The sequence below is a fragment of the Symphalangus syndactylus genome, chromosome 23 (assembly GCF_028878055.3).
Source record: "Symphalangus syndactylus isolate Jambi chromosome 23, NHGRI_mSymSyn1-v2.1_pri, whole genome shotgun sequence".
NCBI classification, from domain to species: Eukaryota; Metazoa; Chordata; class Mammalia; order Primates; family Hylobatidae; genus Symphalangus; species Symphalangus syndactylus.
Window position 1 is genome coordinate 10,458,027 of NC_072445.2, and position 7,383 is coordinate 10,465,409.

The following is a 7,383-nucleotide window of genomic DNA, read 5'->3' on the forward strand; positions in this document are numbered from 1 at the left end:
GAAACAAATCCTGGAAACACATCAAAACACAACTTCATTAAAGCATAAATCACACAGTACCTATAAGACAAAAATACAAGTTAAAAAGCAAAAACAAAAAACAAAAACAAAGTACAGAGGCAACAAAGAGCATGATGAAAGCAATGGTACCTCACTTTTTAACACTAACATTGGTTGTAAATGGCCTAAATGCTCCACTTACAAGATACAGAACCACAGAATGGATAAGAACTCACCAACTAACTATCTGCTGCCTTCAGGAGACTCACCTCACACATAACGACTTACATAAACTTAAGGAAAGTGGTAGAAAAAGGCATTTCATGCAAATGGACACCAAAAGCGAGCAGCGGTAGCTATTCTCATATGAGACAAAACAAACTTTAAAGCAACAGCATCTAAAAGAGACAAAGAAAGATAGTATATAATGGTAAAAGGTCTCATCCAACAGAAAAATATGACAATCCTAAACATACGTGAAGCTAACACTGGAGCTCCCAGATTTATAAAACAATTACTAGTGGACATAAGAAATGAGACAGACAGCAACACGATAACAGTGGGGGACTTCCATACTCCACTGACAGCACTAGACAGGTCATCAAGACAGAAAGTCAACAAAGAAACAAGGGATTTAAACTATACTTTGGAACAAATAGACTTAACAGATATATACAGAACATTTCATCCAACAACCACAGAATACACATTCTATTCAACAGTACATGGAATTTTCTCCAAGATAGACCATACGATAGGCCAGAAAACGAGTCTCAATAAATTTAAGAAAATTGAAATTTTATCACACACTCTCTCAGATCACAGTGGAATAAAACTGAAAATCAACTCCAAAAGGAATCTTCAAAACCATGCAAATACATGGAAATTAAATAACCTGCTGCTGAACGAGCATTGGGTGAAAAACGAAATCAAGATGGAAATGTAAAAAATTTCTTCGAACTGGATGACACAACCTATCAAGACCTCTGCGATACAGCAAAGGCAGTGCTAAGAGGAAAGTTTATAGCCCTAAACACCTACGTCAAAAAGTCTGAAAGAGCACACACAGACAATCTGAGTTCACATCTCCGGGAACTAGAGAAGCAGGAACAAGCCAAACCCAATCCCAGCAAACAAAGGAAATAACCGAGATCAGAGCAGAACTAAATGAAATTGACACAACAACAACAACAAAAATACAAAACATAAATAAACCAAAAGGTTGGTTATTTTAGAAGATAAATAAAATTGATAGACCATCAGCAAGATTAACCAAGAAAAGAAGAGAGAAAAATCCAAATAACCTCACTAAGAAATGAAACAGGGGATATTACAACTGACACCACTGAAATATTAAAGACTATTCAAGGGTACTATGAACACGTTTTGGCACATAAACTAGAAAACCTAGAAGAGTTGGATAAATTCCTGGAAAAATACAACCCTCCTAGTTTAAATCAGGAAGAATTAGATACCCCAAGCAGACCAATAAAGCAAGCAGCAAGATTGAAATGGTAATTTTAAAATTACCAACAAAAAAAGCCGAGGACCAGACAGATTCACAGCAGAATTCTACCAGACATTCAAATACTGCAGATGTTTAGATCAGATATCTGAAGCAAAGAAAGTGTAATAAAAAATGATTTAAAGAAAATAGAGCTTGATAAATCTGTTTCTTCATCTTCATAATAATGTCAAATTTGTTTTTTTAAAAATAGCATGATTTGTCTACAGATCTTTGTACTCTGGCCAGACAACTTCTTTTTCGGTGAGCTGCGGGCGAGGACTGGGGTCAGGGCAGCTTAAAATCCACGAGTGCCCCAAGGTCATCGCTGTGGGAACTGTGCAGCCAGGGCCCCTGAACACCCTCCTATCCTCCGAGTCGAGTTGTTCGATCTGCTTCTCCTAAATGGGCTTTGGGAGGAAGGCCCGGGTGTCTCCTCAAGGTGAGGAGCTACTGATGTAAACTCCCTGCAGGGAGCTGAGCTGAGCTGGGGCCGTGGCTACTGCCTTCCCTGAAAATGGGTAGGAGTCACCCGCAGCGAGGTCTGTTAGCCCATCTCAGGTTTGACTCCTGACTTAATTCCTAACAGGGGAAGCTGCTGTCCTGTAACTGGGGGAGGGGGTTTCATTTGCTCCACCTGCAGCGAGGTCTGTTAGCCCGTCTCAGGTTTGACTCCTGACTTAATTACTAACAGGGGAAGCTGCTGTCCTGTAACTGGGGGAGGGGGTTTCATTTGCTCCACCTGCAGGGCGAATGGTGCTCTCACCTCACACGTGGCACTTGGCCCTTTTTTCATTATGGTGCTGACTACTGATGACCATACACCTGGCCATCGAGTGACTGGCTGTACTGTCTTACAGGTCAGTGTGGGGCCGGAAACAACTGGGCCAAGGGACACTACGCCGCAGAAGGCGTGGGGCTGATGGGGTCAGTGATGGACGTTGTCAGAAAGGAGGCGGAGAGCTGCGACTGCCTGCAGGGTTTCCAGCTGACCCACTCCCTGGGTGGGGGGACTGGGTCTGGGATGGGCACCCTTCTGCTCAGTAAGATCCGGGAGGAGTACCCAGACAGGATCACAAACACATTCAGCATCCTGCCCTAGCCCAAGGTGTCAGACAGCGTGGTGGAGCCCTATAATGCCATCCTCTCAGTGCACCAGCTCACAGAAAATGCGGATGAGACCTTCTGCATAGATAATGAAGCGCTATATGACATATGTTCCAGGACCCTAAAACTGCCCACACCCACCTACGGTGACCTGAACCACCTGGTGTCTGTTACCATGAGTGGGGTCACCACGTGCCTGCGCTTCCCAGGCCAGCTGAATGCTGACCTGCGGAAGCTGGCCGTGAACATGGTCCCGTTTCCCCCGCTGCATTTCTTCATGCCTGGCTTTGCCCCAGTGACCAGCCAGGGCAGCCAGCAGTACCGGGCCTTAACTGGCTGAGCTTACCCAGCAGATGTTTGATGCTAAAAACATGATGGCTGCCTGTGACCCCCGTCACGGCTGCTACCTAACGGTGGCTGCCATTTTCAGGGGTTGCATGACCATGAGGGAGGTGGATGAACAAATGTTGAACATTCAAAATAAGAACAGCAACTACTTTGCTGACTGGCTCCCCAACAATGTAAAAACAGCCATCTGTGACATCCCACCCCGGGGGCTAAAAATGTCTGCCACCTTCATCGGGAATAACACAGCCATCCAGGAACTCTTCAAGCGTGTCTCAGCAGTTTACAGCAATGTTCAGGCGCAAGGCCCTCCTCCACTGGTACACGGGCGAGGGCATGGATGAGATGGAATTCACTGAGGCCGAGAGCAACATGAACTACCTGGTGTCTGAATATCAGCAATATCAGGATGCCACGGCCGAGGAGGAGGAGGAGTTTGAGGAGTGTGCTGAGGAGGAGGTGGCCTAGAACTTTCCTTTTCTAGGTAAAGGGTGGAAGCTGTGGATTCTTGTGTTCTGACAGCCATGTGTGGCTACGCACTTGTTCGTTTGTGTCTTCACCTCTCCTCCTGCTGCATTTTAAAGCACTTTCGTAATATGCAGTTTTGCCTAATAAAGTATTTTCACAGCATCTGGTTTCACCTCCAACTTTCCATGGGCCCTCTGGCTACTGCTGCCAGATGCGCACAGTTGTCCTGCAAGGCTGAAGCTGTCTGGGCTTATCACATGCCCAGGAACAAGCATTCCAGTGGCTCCAGGAGGGGTCGGCATGGGCTGTGGACATGCCAAGCAGGTGTCACATGAACTTGGGGATGCCCTGGGCCTTGGGCAGCGACGTGTTGGAAAACCTGTTGCTGAAGGCAAGCCTTGGCTTATCCCATGTGCCAAACTTCTAGGGGACCAGCTGGCCATGTTTCTGGAACTTTAAAAGGGGTCAGTGACCCTGGTGGACAATGTCCCCAAAGTCCCATCTCAGGGTAGGAATGTGGTCAGACAGCTGGCTCTGAACCAGCAATGAAGGGTAGGCAAGTAGGACCCCAGCCACTCCATCACCATGACGGCCTGGGTGTGTTTGTGTGGCCTCATTCTCTTAATGAGGTGGGCATGGGATGTCTGGTAGGGACTACTGGGCAGGAATCAAGCCCAGTGTATGCTCACATACACTGAACCCTATGTAGAAGGGAGATTAGGCCCTGGGGGCTGTAGATGGCGGTTGCTGGGCCTGTGTGCTCAGGGCAGTCTCTCCAAAGGCACAGATGGGGTTTCTGAGCAGGACCTGGGGAGACAGGCAGGTGCTCACAAATACTGCTTCCCCCAAGTGGCAACCAGTGAGAAAAACACCAGAGTGGAGGTCTGACCTGCCCCAGTCTGGAGGACGGATGCTCTCCGGAAAGGTGGGTGATGCTCGGTGTCTGCTCTCTCCCTGTCCCGCACTCCAAAACTTCAGGGCAAAAATCATCCAAGATTGTCAGGATGAGCCTGGTGAGGGTGGCACCTTTGGGGACAGGCCCTTCAGCCTGGCAGAGTCTCCTCCCCAGGCTTCTCAGGGAGCCTGGACTGCAAAAGCCTGCTTTGGGGAAGCTTCAAATAAGAGGTGTCTGTGTGAGCTGGGTGCTGGGCAGCATGCATGGACAGGGCTCTTCTCCCTGGCTCTTGTAGAACTTGTCCATGGCCTGTGCGATGGTGTCTTCATAATTCCCACCCCACCCCCATCACACAGATAAGATGAAGCCAGTATAGCCTAGGGGTAGGCAGATGTACATGTTCTACCCCAGGTCCCCTGGGCATGACCACCTGCCTTCGACATGTCTGGGAAAACAGGCGGGGCCCCTTTTTCTCTGAATGTTGGCAATGGTCTATTGCAGCCAAATGGGGAACAGGCAGGCAGGAGAGCGTCTCATCTCGAAAGAAGTGGCTCCTGGAAGCAGCTGGGAGGTGGGAGAGGTCCCCCATACTCCCCCAACCTGTTCTAGGAGCAGGAAAAGGGGCCTCTATGACAGCCCTCCTCAGTGGCTCTCACTGTCTGAGGGGTGTCCTTGCCTAACCCAGGTGTGTGCACCCATCTGAGATGGCCTTGCATGGACCTGGTTGGGAAGGTTCAGCTGCAGCAACCACAGGAACCTGCCCATACCTAGTGTCTCCACTCACGTGTGGAGCTAGATGTTCCTCCCTCCTGTAGTGGTACAGCCAGACTGGCAGAGGGGGCAAGTCACCGCTGCAGTTCCCACCTGGGTCTGAGTGGGGGACAGGCTTGGTGCCCGTGTATTTCCCAATTACCTGGTTCCATGTGGGGGCTTCATGGACAGGAGTGGTGCTTTTCCAGGTCTCTTTTCCACATGCCAGCTACAGGCCCAGGTTTCCAAGTTTCTGGAGCCCCTCTTCCAGCCTGGCAAGCATGGCGTGCTCTAGGGGAAGGACATCAAGCCTACAGGCAGCAGAACCTATCTGGGTATGTTCTCTACCCCTGGAGGCCCCTGGTTGTTTACCTCTTTGGGTGAGAGTCGGCTTAGGACCTCAGCATTCTTGTAGGACTTCAGAACTGTACAGACAAGGGCCCAGGAGGGAGCAGGGGCTGGGACTGGCAGGTAACCAGGGTAGTGGGGGTTGTAGGGTTCAGTTTGGTCTTGCAGGGAATTCAGGGAGGCCTGGATTTGCTGAATCTCTAGATGAGGTTGGGCTTGGATATGGAAACAGCATGGAGCCGGGGCCCTTCTGCATGCTGGAGTCTGAGTAGTTGCACCCTGGTGCATCCATAGGTGTTCCCCACCTGGAGCACAGCTGTGGATAGAAGCCAGGAGAGCTGTGGAGGGAAGAGGAGGAGGAGTGAGTCTCAGGGCAGCCCGAGCAGCCAGGCAGGGCCTCTGCAAGTGAGATGCAGATCCAGCCTGTTGGTCACTTAGCAGCTGCTTGGCTGGCTGCAGATCACCTGACCTCTGCTCATCAGTAAATGGAGGTTGCAGTAGCACTTACCTTCTGGGACCTCAGCAGCTTGAAGGGGCAGCAAACACCACGTGCTGAGAAAGCGCCGAACTCAGACAAGCTTTTCCAAGAGCACCACAGCAGATTAACATCCAACCTGTACAGGACACCATCAAATCTCCCTACCCCTCATTCCAACGGAAGAGAAGGGTCTCTGTCCTAGGGGAGCAAGCACAGGCCTATCTATGCAGTGGGCACACGGCCCAGGTGGGGGAAAGGCCCTTGGATACGGGCTTGTTTCACCAATCATCTGTGGGTTGGGTTTGGCCTGGACCCCTGTACCCCAGGAGGCCGGCAGTCCCCCGCATGGGACAGGACTGGCAGGTGGGTGAGAGGGCTGAGCTTTAAGGGAAGCCATTATTTGGCCTCATGGGAAGTGGTGCAGGTGGTTGTTGGTGGCTCAGTTTTGCAGGACCTGGGTGATCACCCAAGGAGTGAAAATTGCCTTTTTATGAGAAATTGCCAAAATTGATGCAAGCTCGTCAGTTGAAAAGGTGAGTAATTCTGATAGTTGGCTTCACCTGCCCCTTCCCCACAAGTAACTGGTGTTCAGAGGGGGATTTGCTTCCTTCCCAGCCTTTCCCCTTTGCATGTAGCTGTGTGCATGTACTTTTGTGTGTACACACACACACATGTTCCCTGGAGGGGTTACTTTTATTTTTTTATTGGAGAGGATAACTAGTGAGGCAGCCTGACACTTGCTGATCTTGTCTTTTAAGTGTGGAGTCCACTATGGAGTGGGCATCGGGTACTTCCTAGCTGGCCTCTTCCAGCTGCTTGGCTGTCCCAGTTTCTGCCCTTCACAGACATGCTGGCCACTTGGTGTGACATTCAGTGAGAGGGAAAAGATAAATGACCATGTGTATACTGCTCTGCTAAAGTCCACATCACATGACTCAGATGACAAGCATTTTTTTCCCCTAACATTTGGGCCCTGAGAAATGACGTTTATGTTTTACTTTTTATTTATAACAGAGAAGAAATACTGCCAGGCTTTCCTTCCCATTATCCCCAACCCCCACTTTACCCCCTCGAGTTTACTCACCTCAGAGAGAGGAGCTCGCCTGGTTAATGAGAGCCCGAAATTATTTGAGCCGGGTCACTGTGTAAAGGTCAAACTGCTTCCGTCTCCTTGTGCACCCGCTTCATCTTGGACCCAACCACAACGCCGAGACAAGGAAATGAGGTGGCTTCAGGAGCCAGGAAGCTGGGCTGGGCCATGCGATCTTGGGCAAGTCACTTCTCTCTGGCCACAGTTCCCTCCTCTGTAAAATGAGGGCCTGGATAAATTGATTTCGACAGTCCCTCCCGGGCCAGGTATGCAGCTCTGGGTTGAGGAGGTGATAAGAGAGGCCATGGTGCATGGGCTCATCCCAGAGCAAAGTCAAGGAGCTGGAACAGTCTCAGAGGGAAAGTGAAAGGGGCAAAGCATTTTCCCATCAATCCTTT

General features: G+C 49.8%; 1 pseudogene; it reads left to right on the top strand.

The window, feature by feature from the left end:
- The first annotated feature begins 2,397 nt into the window (after positions 1 to 2,397).
- Positions 2,398 to 3,453, top strand: LOC129473330 (tubulin beta-8 chain-like; annotated as a pseudogene).
- The last annotated feature ends 3,930 nt before the right edge of the window (positions 3,454 to 7,383 follow it).